Below are 15,006 nucleotides of genomic sequence, written 5' to 3' on the forward strand. Positions count from 1 at the left end.
AGAGAGGGGGATGTGAGCTGGGAGCAGGGCAGTGAAATGGCGGTGGACAGGGCTACATGGAGGCGATTTGTTTGTGGCCACCCCGTAAGGGATTAAGACGTCTGGCAATAAACGGATAGATAGATAGACGACATGTGAAAATATAAAAAATCTATCTATCTGTCTACTTATTTATCTATGTATCTATCCATCTACCACCTATTTATCTATCTATCTACCTACCTATCTGTCTATCAATATAGACAGATATAGAAAGATAGATAGATAGATAGATTTACTGACTGACTGACTGAATGATAGACTGACAGATAGACAGGTTGACTGAATGACTGATTAACTGATAAACAGACAGACATAGACAGATAGAGACAGACTTATGGAGATAAACAGACAGATAGAAACATAGATAGAAACATAGACTGACTGATAAACAGATAGATAGATAGATATACAATCGTCTAATTTTGAAAAGAAAATTAAATAGACATTAAGAAGGACCCAGCCAGATATTACTATAGATTATTGATACTTTCCTTATGTATTTCCTTTATCTGTTTTCCTTTTCATCAGTATCTATAATGGCTCCTTTAATAATTTACTTTTGCTAGCTACTAACGATTATATCTATTTATTTATTTATTTATTTATTTATTCAGCTAACAAGGTAGTGTTGCCTACTTCTTCCTTCACCTTTATCATTCTTTTTCTGTGTCTGCCCTCCCCTCGTCCTATTTCTCCTATCTTTCCTGTCACTTTTTATAACTCCTCTTTCCTTTTCATGTGGCTTTACATTGAGTGACAAGCCTAATGGTTTCCTGTAAGCCAGGAAATCATTTACAACGCTGGGTGGTAACCATATAACCAACCCACACGTGTTCCATACGTGTCAACAAGTGGGTTGACGGAGGGATAGTGCCCGTCCCTGTAAAGCACCTAACCAAACGACCACCCCTTACGGAATTACGGCGTTTGGCTATAGATAGATAGATAGATAGATACATACATACATACATACATACATACATAGACAGACACTTAGGTAAACAGACAGACAGATAGAGTTACACTGATATAGATAAACATGCACTCCCACTGAAAGAGCTTTAAAAATTGTGCATCCAATCTCTCTTTTAAAAATCCCTCCTAAGCTTGGTACAATCGTCTGTATATACCAGGATTATAATGAAAAAAAAAAAAACAAATTGCTTGACATGGCTGCAGGAAATCGTCTGAAGGCATCATAAATAAATTAAAAAAAAAAAAAGCGATAAGAAAAACAGAGCGGGGTCAACTCTGGAACTGTCTCCCTCATTCGTATTTCCCAATGTCTATGATCTCCAGTCTTTCAAACGCAGTGTGTCCAGGCATCTCGAAATGAACTGATCTTGAATTTGGCTCTGTTATCTTGCTATTGTTTTTTCTTGGAAGGAACATTTTTATGGATTTCTGGCCTTTGGTTCCTTCTTCCTTGCACAGAATAAATACTTACGACGGACTCTATTTTCCACACTAAGATCGATATCTATAAAATTCTTATTTTTTTTTTTTTTACCATCTGGTATTTTCATTAATTTGGGATTTTTCTATTGGATTTATTATAGCCTATATTAACCTCTTAACTACCTCAATTAACCCTTACAAATGAAAGAATAGTAATCATCTGGAGAAGAAATTATATTACAAAAAAATGCAGCATCCCATTGGTGTATATGAACTCGTCTTAGGGCCCAGAGAGAGAGAGAGAGAGAGAGAGAGAGAGAGAGAGAGAGAGACCGGAGACTATAATTTTTCTCCATCATCAATATTCATATCAGTCCCCCGAGTGTTTATCTATATTGTGTGTGTGTGTGTGTGTGTGTGTGTGTGTGTGTGTGTGTGTGTGTGTGTGTGTGTGTGTGTGTGTGTTTAAATGATGTAGGGACTAAATACTTGTCCTTGCGGTCTCATTTAAGTAACACAGTAGGATCCGTAACACCCCGTTTCAAGCTACTTACTCTACTATACTCTGATATCCTCTTCTATAACATTAATAACGACACTTTTCCTCGGTACGGTACAAGGGGAAAAATAATGCTATATGTAAAGTAAATCGTCAAGGAAAAGGTGTTACGACGCCTCCAGTGCAACTAAGACTACAACTTTAATTGGATGAAAAGACCAGATTAAGACCAAAGCAGATGATTCCAATATGCTTAGAAGAGCGGCCTTCATGTGAAGGGATTGATGAAGATAATCCAACATCTTCAGTTTGTAGTGTTACTCATGAGCTGAATAAAATCGTCTGGATACACACACACACACACACACACACACACACACACACACACACACACACACACACACACACACACACAAACACACACACACAATTTTCATTTGGTCAAACAAACAACAAATCATTAAAGCATTCTCTCTCTCTCTCTTTCTGTCTCTGTCTGTCTGTCTGTCCGTCTGTTTGTCTGTGTCTGTCTGTCTGTCTCTCTCTCTCTCTCTCTCTCCTAAATTTCCGCTTTCTCTACCCAGGTCCTTATCTCATATTACCATCTTATCTCCCGAGGCTCCCCTTTCTCTCTCTCTCTCTCTCTCTCTCTCTCTCTCTCTCTCTCTCTCTCTCTCTCTCTCTCTCTCTCTCTCCTTCCTCCACCATACATATGTACTTTCCTCACTTTTACCTTCCATTCCGTCACCTCCCTTTCCTTTCCAGTCTCTCCATGTCTCCATCTGTCTCTCCATCTATCTCTCCAATTCTCTCCAAGTCTGTCTCTCCGTAACAAGCTTCTGTTTATAATCATCCCAGCGCAACCTAAACTCTCCTGCCCCGCTAAAACCCATAAGATCCAAACTCCCATCTTTAATCCTGGGAGTACTGACCTTACGCCACCCTGCTCCTTAGCCCCTTCTTGTCCCTGCCTCTCATTTCGTTATATCATCCTTAAGGCATAAATTAAGACTACTAAAACACACACACACACACACACACACACACACACACACACACACACACACACACACACACACACACACATCGTATGTACCGTATTTGTGTGTGTGTGTGTGTGTGTGTGTGAGAGAGAGAGAGAGAGAGAGAGAGAGAGAGAGAGAGAGAGAGAGATCATGAAAGGAAAAATGAGAAGGCACACGTATTAACCCCTGCAATTTCCTCTTCATATTAAGGGGAAACTGAGACATATTTTAAAGCCACTCTCTCTCTCTCTCTCTCTCTCTCTCTCTCTCTCTCTCTCTCTCTCACTCCTACAACTTCTCTCTCTTTTCCCTATCTACTTCCTCTTTTCCTATCTACCTCATTTTCCTCTCCTTCACAATCCCCTCCACCTCCTTCTCACAAACCCCCAGCTCTCACCCACTCCCCCCACCTTCCGTCTCCTCCCCACCCCCTCTCCCGCACCCTCTCTCTCTCTCTCTCTCTCTCTCTCCTGCAATATGCACACGATTTCGCAATTATCACAAACAACACAACGTGGGTCCAAGTTGAACTATGGAGGTTAATTTCCACAGAGTTAAGTTAGGATTAGTAAGGGTGGGTTAATTATTCCCCCTTCTCTGTCTCCGTCTCTGTCTGTCTGTCTGTCTCACCTGTGTGTGTGTGTGTGTGTGTGTGTGTGTGTGTGTGTGTGTGTGTGTTTAAACAAAGGAACCACACATAACATTTCTGGCTCTATTTTCGTACACGTTTCATTCACTCTCTGATCACAACAGGTCATTATCGGTTCACAGACAGGATTCAAGGTCACAGGCTGGTCTGGACAGGTCACTTTCACTCGCCACAGGTCATCGGTCTCTAGATGGACCTTAAAACTGGGGACAACAAGCGAAATACTATGACAAGAGGCTCAGAATGTGTGTTGCCTCATGGTTCACTGTGGAAAAAATCGACTATACCTTATTAATTCATCTTTATGCCGTATTTTTGTGAGTTTATTTACACCTTTTCACTTACCTGCTACTCTCCCTTACTTAAGGCTCTCCCTGCCCTCCTCTCCCTCCTTCTAACATTATCCTTTAACCTATGTTCTTCCTCTTTCCTTCCTTCATTCCTTCTATTTATTTCCCTCCATCGCTGATATGTTTTTTTTTCTCAGTATCTCAACAACTCACTCTCTCTTTCGTAATACATCCCGTCTCTCTTTCTTTCTTTCACCATTGCAACAACTCACCCTATTTCTTAATCTATCCTGTGTGTATGTCTGTCTGCCTGCCTGTCTGTCTGTCTGTCTCTGTCTCTGTCTGTCTGTCTGTCTGTCTCTCTCATCCTGCTCTTAAAGTGGCCATTAGGACATGACCACCTCTTAGGGACCAATCTCTCTCTCTCTCTCTCTCTCTCTCTCTCTCTCATTTCACTCCAGTCGTCTCTCCGCTTTTCTACTTACCATATTCATCACCACCTGTCCTCTCTCTCTCTCTCTCTCTCTCTCTCCCCATATTAAGTAGTTTTTTTTTTTTTTTGTCTTTAATATCCTACAGATGCCTCTTCCTTTTTACTCCCTGTTTTATTTTTGTTCTTAATAAAGCTAAATAATACACATTTTTACTGAAGATTAGAAAGACACGTTGTACTCATTTCACCTTAACTTGGCTCAGATTTGTATTCTCTGGCATCCTATTTCATGAAGCATAGTGGCAGAATAGGACAATATTTGTGCACTTCTTCATGACTAGTATAATTTTCTGCGGTTATTCTATTGCTAAAACTGGGCAACAAAAATGGGGAGAGGTAAATTTTAGGCCAAGTTAGAGTGAAAGGGGTATAGAAGTGAAGTTTGGAGAAAATATTTTAACACTTATAATTGCAAAATCAAGGTTGTGTTAGGACGCCTGGGGATATCTATTAATAAAATAAGTACTTGGACTGAAGGGGTTACATCTTTCAACCATGGAATGCTTTACTAAATTTATTTAGCTTTATTTTATTCGTTTTTCCTTCCTCTGTTTAAAAAGATAAATAAAAAGTAAATCGCCAAAAAATACGTTGAGAAGTTATTTGCAACAGGATTAATTAAAATCTTTGCCACTTCCGTCTACCTTTACCTGACAAGCTCACCTGTAGGAAGTGATACTCAACGTGGAGTAAAATTGCTTCTTACGTAGCGGAGGAAGAAGAAAAGGAAGAGTGAAAAAGGAGATGGAAGAGGAGGAAGAGGAAATCACAAGAAAGAAGAAGAAACCAAGAGGAAGAGGATGGGGAAAGGGAGGGAGAGGGAGCAACTGAGAGATGGAGGAGAAGGAGGAGGAGGAAGAAAATGAAGAGTGAAAAGGAAGATGGAAGAGGAAATCATGAGAAGGAAGATGACACCGAGAGGAAGAGGAGGGGGTGAGGGAGGGAGAGGAAGCAATGGAGAGATGGAGGAGGAGGAGGAAAGGTGGAGGAAAGCGGAAGAAAGATCTCTCCTGTCAACACTCAAGGCGGGAGGGAAGAAGACGAGCCTAGAAAAGGGTGAAGAGGTGCAGGCTAATGAAGAAGAGTCAGGTTGGAGGGAGAGAAGAAGGAGAGGGAGAGAAAAGAGAGAGGGAGGGTGGAATAAGATGGGAAAAAGGAGGAGAAAGAGAGAGGGAACTGAAAAGAGAGGAGGAGAGGTGGAAAAATATAACGGAGGAAAAGAGAAGGAAGGAAAGGTATGACAGGTGAAAATGTTCCTGAGAGAGAGAGAGAGAGAGAGAGAGAGAGAGAGAGAGAGAGAGAGAGAAGCTACACTCTTATCATGGGTTACAAAAAAACATGTTTATATAGTCTGTTTTAAACCCTTGACTGCGGTGTGTGTGTGTGTGTGTGTGTGTGTGTGTGTGTGTGTGTGTGTGTGTGTGTGTGTGTGTGTGTGTGTGTGTGTGTGTGTTTTCACTCCAGTAAACAGTAGACGATTTTAAAGTGAGACAGAAAAATATTAAAATAATTTTCCATTAACATTTTGGCCAAGAAAAGAGAGGTCAAATAGTAAAAAAAAAAAAAAAAAATACCTTAACTCCTCCCATCAAGCGACTCATTTTTTTTTTTTTAATCTTCGTAAAAAAAGAAAACAACCATTCAACCAGGAGACTCATTTTTTTCATTTAAATCTTGGAAAAAAAAAAAAAAAGACCTTAACTCCTTCCATCAGGCCACTCATTTTTGCATTAATACCATGCTGAGTAGGCGATGTTATTCTGCTTTGGAGGGGTTTGGAACTTCGGGGTGTGGACATAGCCTACAAAAAAAAGAAAAAAAAACTACAAAAAACTGTCTGCAGAATCAAGAATAAATTATAGGGCACGTGGTAGGTGGTGGCGACCATCATCCACTCACTTGATGTAGTGCTACCTACTTTTTCCTTCCCCTTTATTATTATTTTTTTTTGTGCCTGCCTTCCTCTCTTCCTATTTCTCATCATCATCCACTCACTTGATGTAGTGCTGCCTACTTCTTCCTTTACCTTTATCATTCTTTTTCTGTTTCTGCCTTCCTGTCTTCCTGTTTCTCACCATCATGCACTCAGTCGATGAAGTGCTGCCTACTTCTTCTTTCACCTTTATCATTTTTTTCTGCGTCTGCCCTCCTGTCTTCCTATTTCTCACCATCATCCACTCACTTGATGTAGTACAGCCTACTTCTTCCTTCACCTTTATCATTCTTTTAATGTGCCTGCCCTCCTCTCTTCCTACTTCTCCCATGTTTCCTGTCACTTTCTATTACTCTCTTTCCTTTTAAGGTGGCTTTACATTCAGTGACAAACCTAATGGTTTCCTGTAAGCCAGGAAACCATATACAACGCTTGGTGGAAATCATATAACCAACCCATACGTGTTCCCTACGTGCCAGCAAGTGGGTTGGTGGAGGGTTAGTGCCCCTCCCCGTAAAACTTCTAACTCAAAGAGAAACGGCCACCCCTTACAGGACTATGGTGTCCGGATATAGATAGATAGATAGATAAATAGACTGACTATCGGACTGAAGGGGTTTAATCGTTCTTACCTCACCCCATTTTCTTTCCGGCGTCACTGTGGTAAAATGGCTCAGAATCTTGGCTCACTCACCTATAGTAAACGAGAAGGTGCGTTAATTAAAAACTCAATAACGTAGCTCTATTAATAGTGAATTCCTTATTGCTCCATTAACAGAATCTTTACAACTGTGTAATAAAGAAAATGGAGTCAGGATTATTAAAAAGGAAAGAAAAAAGAAAATGGACCTATTTATAATTTTTTTGCTATTCTGGCCTTAAATTATTTCCTTTGAAAGTGTGTGTAGATCAAATTTCAGTAATATATTCAGTAAGGTGACGTCTCTCTCTCTCTCTCTCTCTCTCTCTCTCAAGCACACATTCACTCATACTCTCGTTTTGCAATCTCCTTCCATCATTCTTAAGATAAAGTTTTCTCACAGTTCTTACACTGCCCTCCCCCCCCCTCTCTCTCTCTCTCTCTCTCTCTCTCTCTCTCTCTCTCTCTCTCTCTCGGTACATTATTTTCGTTTTTCCCATTTTTCCTTTATAATTCTCTCTCTCTCTCTCTCTGATTTCCATTTTCTCTACCACGGTCCTTATCTCATATTACCATCTTATCTCCCGAGACTCTCTCTCTCTCTCTCTCTCTCTCTCTCTCTCTCTCTCTCTCTCTCTCCACCATACATACCTACTTCCCTCCCCCTCTCTCATCTTCCACTCTCACCTTCTCCCTGTCCTTTCCAGCCTCTCCATCTCTCCATCAATCTCTCCAATTATCTCCCCAAGTCTCCGGTAACTGTCCACACACACACACACACACACACACACACTGGTTTCAGTCACCTACTTCGGTTAGGTGACGGTCGATGGGAGAAAAAAACCTCAATCACTCACACTCTCTCAGCTGGCATGTATGTATGCAGTATATACAGTATTCATACATGAAAGTGTGTGTGTGTGTGTGTGTGTGTGTGTGTGTGTGTGTGTGTGTGTGTGTGTGTGTGTGTGTGTGAGGGGGGGGGCTCAGGAAGGAGAAAAATGAGATGGCACAGGTATTATCACCAGCAATTTCCTCTTGATATTCAGCGGACACACACATATAAAAGCCAGTGTCCCCCCCTGCCTATCGCTCTCTCTCGCTCTCTCTCTCTCACTCTCTCTCTCTCTCTCTCTCTCAAGCTGCCTCACTTCCTTTCCACCTCATTTGCCTTTTATTCTCCCTCCCTCCATTCCCTCTATCCCCCCTCCCCCCTCTTTGTACCTCTTCCAACTTCTCCCTTCGTCCTCCTCCTTCACTTCTCATTTCTCTTCCTCTCCCTCTTCACTGCTTCACTCACTTCTCCCCCTCCCCCCCTCTGTCTGTCTGTCTGTCTGTCTCTTTACTTCACTCACTTCTCTTCCCCCCCCCTCTGTCTGTCTGTCTGTCTGTCTGTCTGTCTCTCTCTCTCTCTCTCTCTCTCTCTCTCTCTCTCTCTCCGTGTGTGTGTGTGTGTGTGTGTGTGTAGATACGTGTGCAGCAAAGAAATCATGATCCTATAAGAAGAAATCACACATTACATTTTTTGTCCTAATTTTCCAAACGTTTCATTCACTCTATAATCACAACAGGTCATTATCGAGTCACAGAAGAGGTCAAAGGTCACGGGCTGGTCTGGACAGGTCACTTTCACTCGCCACAGGTCATCGGTCTCCAGATGGACCTTAAACTGGGGACAACAAGCGAGACACCATGACTAGCGGCTTGGAATGTGTGTTGGCTTATCGATCACTGTGGAAAAAAAATCAATTATACTTTATTTCTTCGTCTTTAATGGCATTTGTTTTTGCGACTTCATACATACCTGGAAAGACTCATTTTTTTTCATCTACCTGCTCCTCTCCCCCACTCAAGACTCTCCCTACCTTCCTCTCCCTCCTTCTAACATCATCCTCCAACCTGTCTTCCTTTTCCTTTACTCCTTCCTTTTTCCTTCCTTCACCCCTTCTGATTCTTTACTTCCTTCGCTGTCTTAATTTTTCCCACTCTCTCAACAGCCCTCCCCCCCCTCTCTCTCTCTCTCTCTCTCTCTCTCTCTCTCTCTCTCTCTCTCTCTCTCCCTGTGTGTGTGTGTGTGTGTGTGTGTGTGTGTGTGTGTGTGTGTGTGTGTGTGTATGTGTGTGTGTGTGTGTGTGTGTGTCAGTCTGTCTCTCTCTCTCATCATGCAACTCGTGCAATCTGCAACCCAATAATCATCTAAAGGTCAGTTGCCCAATGACCTCCATTATACTGAATGTTGTAAGGTTGTGTTCGTCTTCTTTGGAGATGCTCTCTCTCTCTCTCTCTCTCTCTCTCTCTCTCTCTCTCTCTCTCTCTCTCTCTCTCTCTCTCTCTCTCAATTTCGCTCCCATTATCTCTCCACTTTCCTACTTGCCTCATCATCTTCACCACAACCTCCTGTTCTCTCTCTCTCTCTCTCTCTCTCTCACACACACACACACACACACACACACACACACACACACACACACACACACACACACACACGGACCCACGCGCGCGCGCACCTAATTGATAGATTTTTAGTAAGTGCTACTTTTTGTTTTGTCTTACATATGGCCCTTCCTTTTTCAATCACCATTTTATTTTTCAGTTTAATAAAGCTAATGAATATACAGCTTTATTGAAATTTGTGAAGAACATCTATACCTGTTTCACCTTAACTTGGCTCAGTTGTTCATTCTTTGGCAGCCTATATTATGAAGCTCAATGGCAGAATAGGACAATGATAGGGCTCTACATTGAGCACTTCTTCATGACTAGTATAATTTTACAGGGTTAATCTATTGTTAAAATTCACACTGAATACGAGGAGAGGTCAATTTTAGGCCAAGTCAGAGTGAAAGGGGTATAGATGTGACGTTTCAAAGGCTGCATCTTACACCTACAATATAAAATCTAAATTTAATTAAGACGTCTCGAGATATGATTAATAAAAAGGAACATGAACTGAGGCGTTACATCTTTGATCCATGGAATGCTTTATTGTTTTTATTTTCTCTTTATTTAATTCGTTTTTCCTTCCTCTGATCATCTTCTGTAAAAAATAAATAAATAAATCACCAAAGAAAATGCGATGAGAAGGTAAGTTATTTTGAACCTGGTTAACTAAAATCTTTGCTACTTCGTCTACCTGTACCTGACAAACACCTGTGGGTAGCCTAGTGCTAATTAACGTAGAGTAAAATTGCCTGTTACGTAGAGGAGGAAGAAGAAAGTGAAGAGTGGAAAAGGAGATGGAAGAGGAAGAGGAAACCAAGAGAAGGAAGATGACACCACAAGGAAGAGGAAGAGGAGGGGGAAAGGGAGGGAAAGGGAGCAATGTAGAGGAGGAGGAGGAGATGAAATGAGAAGAAAAAGATGGAAGAGGAAGAAGAGGATATCACAAGAAGGAAGAAGACACCAAGAGGGGGGAGAGGGAGGGAGAGGAAGCAATGGAGAGATGGAGGAGGAGGAGGAGGAAAGGTGGAGGAAAGCGGAGGAAAGATCTCTCCTTTCAACACTCAAGGCGGCAGGGAAGAAAGACGAGCCTAGAAAAGGTGAAGAGGTAACGGCTAATGAAGAAGGAGTCAGGCTGGAGGGAGAGAAGGAGGGAGAGAGAGAAGAGAGAGTAAGTGGAGGAAGGAGGGAAGGAGGGAGGGAGAGAAGAGAAAGAGAGAGGGTGGAGGAAGGAGGGAAAACGAGGAGAAAGATAGGTGGTAAAGTGAACAGATGGAAAGAGAAGAGGAAAAGTAAAATGAAAAAAAGAAGGAAGGAAAAGGGTGGAATTGTAAAAATGGTACCTGAGAGAGAGAGAGAGAGAGAGAGAGAGAGAGAGAGAGAGAGAGAGAGAGAGAGAATCCATGACTCATATTCTCGCTGGTCAAGGAAGCTCCCTAACGCCCATTCCGAAGTGATTTATTCTGCTTATTACACCTCGCCGTACTCTTCAGTGTTACTTAAATCATTCCTCTATCACCATATTCTGCATAAACAACGTACAAAACGATGTTACCCAACCGTATGCAAAAATAAATCGGCGAGGAAGAGGTGTTAGGGAAATTCCTTAATTCACCATATTCTGCATAAACAACGTACAAAACGATGTTACCCAACCGTATGCAAAAATAAATCGGCGAGGAAGAGGTGTTAGGGAAATTCCTTAATTCTTGAGGTCCTTGGAATTTTTTTTTGGAATTTTTTGTTTATTATAATTTTGTTACCTCACTGAAATTTCGAAAAACGCACTAGGGGAAAAATTTACACCGAATATCTATATCTGTCTATGTATCTATTTACCCATCTTTCTTTCTGTCTATCTATCTGTTTATTTTCTTAAAATGATATTACGAGAAACGCATTAGGGAATAAAACTGACACTATGAATATCTATATCAATCTATCTATCTGTCTATCTATCTATATCTATTTTCTTCTTAGTGATATTACGAAAAACGCATAACGGAAAAAAATGAACACTAGAAATATCTACCCATACCTATATCGACCTATATTTATTTATCTACCTATTTCCTTAAATTATTACGAAAAACGCATTTCCGAAAAAAATGTACAAAAAATATCTACCGGTATATGTTTATCTATACCTATCTATTTATCTACCTATCTACCCATCCATCCATTTATGTACTTATCCATCTAGCTTTCTACCTATCTATATATCTATCAATCTATCTATCCATCTATCTGTCTATCCATCTATCTATCTCTCTATCCATGTCTATTTATCTATATATTTATCTATCTTAAAATCGGACGTGCAAGTGCTACAAATGGTCTCCATCTTCTCACACTGTCCTAATTTTTCACATGAATTATTAATGGTAAGTAAATTCAGACTAATTACACCTGCGCTCGCGAAACGGAAGCAGGTGTTACTGCTTGTGTGTGTGTGTGTGTGTGTGTGTGTGTGTGTGTGTGTGTGTGTGTGTGTGTAGCACCTGCATCTGTCAATACCTGTCAGGTAAGCCATAAAGAACAGGCACACTTGTCAACCTGCTTTTTAATTACAGTACAGTACCGTGCCACCTACTTCCCACTCTCTCCACCTCCCTCTCCTTCTCCCTCTCCATTTCTCTCTCCCTCTCCCTTCTCCTTTTCTCCTTCCCTCCTCTCCTCCTCTTCCTCTCCCCTTACTTCTTCCCCATCTCCCCTTCTTCTACCCCTGTCCCCCTTCCCTCCCTCAAACAGAGAAGATACAGCAATGCAGAGGAGGCAATTCAGAGAGATCCTAATCAACTGCTTAACTGGGCCCAAGCATGGCAAATGAATTTCAATATTAATAAATGTAAAGTTCTAATCGTTGGCAGTAAAAATGTAAGAGCTAGTTAAAACATGAATAATGTACAATTTAATAGGGTAAACCATGAGAAAGACTTAGGATTTATAATAACAAACGATTTGAAACCAAGCAATCCATGTACAGAAGCTGTGAAGAAAGCCAATAAACTGACTGGATTCAAAGATAAAGCATATGAATATAAAACCGATAATATCGTCCTCACTTTGCATAATTCCTTAGTACGCTCGCACTTGGAGTATTGCGTTCAATTTCGGTCAATATATAAAAGGGAAGGATATGGAGAAACATGAGAGAGTATAGCGAAGAGTAACAAGCATGATACTTAGATTAAGAAATAACCATACGAGGGACGTTTAGAAACCCTGAATCTCTTTACCCTAATTAAACGCTGGTTACCAAGAGATTTAATTCAATTATTCAAAATAATAAAAGAACACGATAAAATGGCCGTCAGTAAATATTTAACAGTTGATCACTCAAACTATACTAGAGGTAATGGTCATAAAATACTTGGTATACGATTTCAGTCACATGAAGCTAAGCATTTTTTCTTTAACAGTGTTGTAAATATATGAAACAAACTGCCCACCAATGTAGGAAACTGTGACACAGTACTAACCTGTAAAAATCGCTTGGATAAGTATCTGCTGTCTGACCCTTAGCTAAGTAAGTTCACTCCTGAAGAATGAGTAATGGCTACAAAATTATGGGAAAGCATTTCCAATCCCACAAAGCAAAATACTTTTCCAACATAGTCGTAAATATCTGGAACAGACTTACTTGTACCAGCTACGCGAAAGTTCATTCCCCTCCTGTCTACAAGACATCCCGCAAACATAACACACATACATAGCGTCGCGTCACGTCCTTATACTGTATATATATCAATTTATTAATGCAAATATAGTATAAGCACAGACTAGGATCTGTACAGATAGCCCTGAGTTAACGGTCACTACTCTTACTTTCGACCTGTAATGGGATGTGGATCACTGAGGGTCCCTATTAGCTAGGTGACCACCATGGGGATTTTTTTTAATGTACCAGGGGTCACTGCTTCAGGAGGTGACTTGTGTACTTGTCCAGCATGGGAGAGTTCCTTGTCCAAATGAAGTGAATGGAGCTGGGGCCTGACTGACTGCCGTCTACCTTAAAAGCGCCAGGCAAGCCTGCCACACCACCCCTGAACATCCACATCGTGTAATTTCCACACTGTGTCTACAGACGCCCCGTTAACTCAGCGTATCCGTACATAATGTCATGCCTTAGTTAAATATATAGTTATATATTTATCTGATTATTCATTTTACTTTATTACTTTCTCTTTCAGGTTATTTGAACTAGTAGCTTATAGATAAAGTATTATAGAATATAACTTTTACCTTTCAGTCTTTCCTATGAAGTTTCCATGTAAGTTTTTCCACGCTGCATGGTGGTCCTTCTCACTTTTTCCTGCCAGTTTTAACTGGAGGGTTTGGTGGCGAGGGGAGCCTTCTTGCTTTACTATCCTTATCTTTCAGCATGTAGAATTAGATCTCGTAGTCATAGTCAAATTTGCAACAAGTAGCCTTGAAAGTCCAAAGGGCCTGTTGCTGTTTGCTTTCCTTTGTCCTCCTTTCTATTTGTCTTCCCTCTTTCTCCTTCCTCTCCTTCTCCCTCTCCCTTCCCTCGCCTTCTCCCTCCCCTCTTTCCTCCTCCTCCCATACCTCTCCCCTTTCCTACTACTTTTAGCCTTCTCAACTTTTTTCTTCCCTCATCCCTATTTCTATCACCTTCTCTTCTGTCCTATCCCTCTCCCTCTCCCTCTCCCTCTCTCCTCTTCCCTCCACACGCACATTGTGTGTGTGTGTGTGTGTGTGTGTGTGTGTGTGTGTGTGTGTGTGTGTGTGTGTGTGTGTGTGTGTGTGTGTGTGCTTTATTCCAGTTACCAGCAGACAAATTTAAAATAAAAAAGGCATAATGATAATAATAATAACTATATTATGATTATAATAACATTAATAATAATAATAATAATAACAGTAACAATGACTATCAGCAATAATAATAATTGTGGTAGGTGGGGGCGCTCACCATCCACTCACTTGATGTAGCGCTGCTTTGGGTGTCTGCCCCTTTCTCTCTTCTTTCCTTACTCTTCTCTCTTTCCTTCATTCCCTCCTCTTTCTTCTGCCTACGGGTGACTTTACACTCCCTCCTCTGTCTTTCTTTCATTCATCCTTTCCTCTTCCTTCTGCCTATGGGTGACTCTACATTGAGTGACAACTAAATGGTTTCCTGTACACCAGGAAACCATTTACTACGCTGGGTGGTAACCATATAACCCAATTATGGCGCCTGGTGGTTTAGTTGTTAATTAAGGTGCTCCAGTCGGATTGAGCCGGTGTAGGTTTATATGCAAGGGTTGGTTAGGGTTTATTGCTCACATAATGCCACTCAGGGTTGAGTGAGGCTGGTCACTCTCATCTTAAATGTCAGGAACAACTTGCCTAGCCCCTGGTTCCTGCGCTCCTCATTGGGCGACATAGGACTGGATGATGGATGGATGGATAATAATAATAATAATAATAATAATAATAATAATAATAATAATGATAATAATGATGATAAGAAAAATAAATACCACTACTACTACTACTGTTACTACTAATACTAATTCTTAGTTAATATTTTGACCAAGAAGTTATAACTACATTTTTTTTGTAGATGCAGCCAAATGATTCTAGTCACCTAAA

Source organism: Coenobita brevimanus, chromosome 116 (assembly GCF_032717465.1).
Source record: "Coenobita brevimanus isolate Jiangsu-jjx chromosome 116, ASM3271746v2, whole genome shotgun sequence".
In the NCBI taxonomy this organism is placed as follows: domain Eukaryota; kingdom Metazoa; phylum Arthropoda; class Malacostraca; order Decapoda; family Coenobitidae; genus Coenobita; species Coenobita brevimanus.